This window comes from Erinaceus europaeus, chromosome 7 (assembly GCF_950295315.1).
Source record: "Erinaceus europaeus chromosome 7, mEriEur2.1, whole genome shotgun sequence".
Lineage (NCBI taxonomy): Eukaryota > Metazoa > Chordata > Mammalia > Eulipotyphla > Erinaceidae > Erinaceus > Erinaceus europaeus.
Genome location: NC_080168.1, coordinates 92,153,101 through 92,154,132, shown reverse-complemented (window position 1 = coordinate 92,154,132; position 1,032 = coordinate 92,153,101). Strand labels below are relative to the sequence as shown.

Here is a 1,032-nt window from a genome sequence, read left to right as displayed (position 1 = left end):
CATACTAATCAAAACACAGGCCAAATGCTATTATACTATGCACTTCTGAACTACAGCTCATAGCTTTTGTCTTTATTTTAACTTTTTGATTTTTCCTTATTGTAGTGAGAACACATAACCTAAAGTTGTCTTCTTTATATTTTTATATGTACATTATATATATTTATATTTTTATATGTACATTACAATATTATCAGCTATATGAACAACATTGTACAAAGATCTATAGACTGCTCCCTTTTTGCATGAATGAATTTATTTTTTGTAATATATATATTTATTTATTATTGGATAGAGACAGAGAGAAACTGAGGGGGCAGGTAGAAAGAGACACACTCCTGCAGCCCTGCTTCACCACTCGAGACAGTTTCCCTCTGCAGGTGCGGACCAAGGACTTAAACCTGGATCCTCGCGCACTTTAATGTGAACACTTAACCAGGTGTGTCCCAGGAATGAATTTCTGTGCCCATTGAATAGTCCCACACCACCACAATCCAGAGTGGAGCAATGTTCTGGTAAAATAAAAAAAACAATCACATCAAACTAGAAAATGGCAAGTGTTATCAAGGACATAAAAAAATTGGAATCCTTCACTTCTTGGCCTTTTGGCTAAGATCAAGTGTAGTATCTGTTCTTACCAGTTCAATATCTGATACATCCTCTGTCTGAGGACAATATAGTCGATGGATTTGGGCAACTAAAAGTTGGAATAGAGGTTTGCTCCTTTCACTTCACACATCGACCTGGTATTGTAGTACTTACAGGAATAGTGCACTCCTGCTGGGGGAATTAAAAAGAAAAAAGAAAAATTGGAATCCTTACATATTGTTTGCCAAACTGAAATGATGCAATCAATACAGAAAAAAAAACAGCAGATGTGTTTCAAAAAATTAAAAAAAGAGAATTCCCATATGATCTAACAATTCTACTACTCAATATTCACCCAGAAGAATTAAAAGCAGAATCTCAAAGATGTATGTGCACACCCATTTTCATGGAAATATTATTCAAAACAACCAAGATGTGGAAGCA

General features: G+C 34.9%; 1 non-coding gene across 1 annotated transcript; it reads left to right on the top strand.

The window, feature by feature from the left end:
• The first annotated feature begins 589 nt into the window (after positions 1-589).
• Positions 590-780, top strand: LOC132539557 (U2 spliceosomal RNA). The gene has a single exon (XR_009550912.1). It is a non-coding gene; the product is annotated as a U2 spliceosomal RNA (small nuclear RNA).
• The last annotated feature ends 252 nt before the right edge of the window (positions 781-1,032 follow it).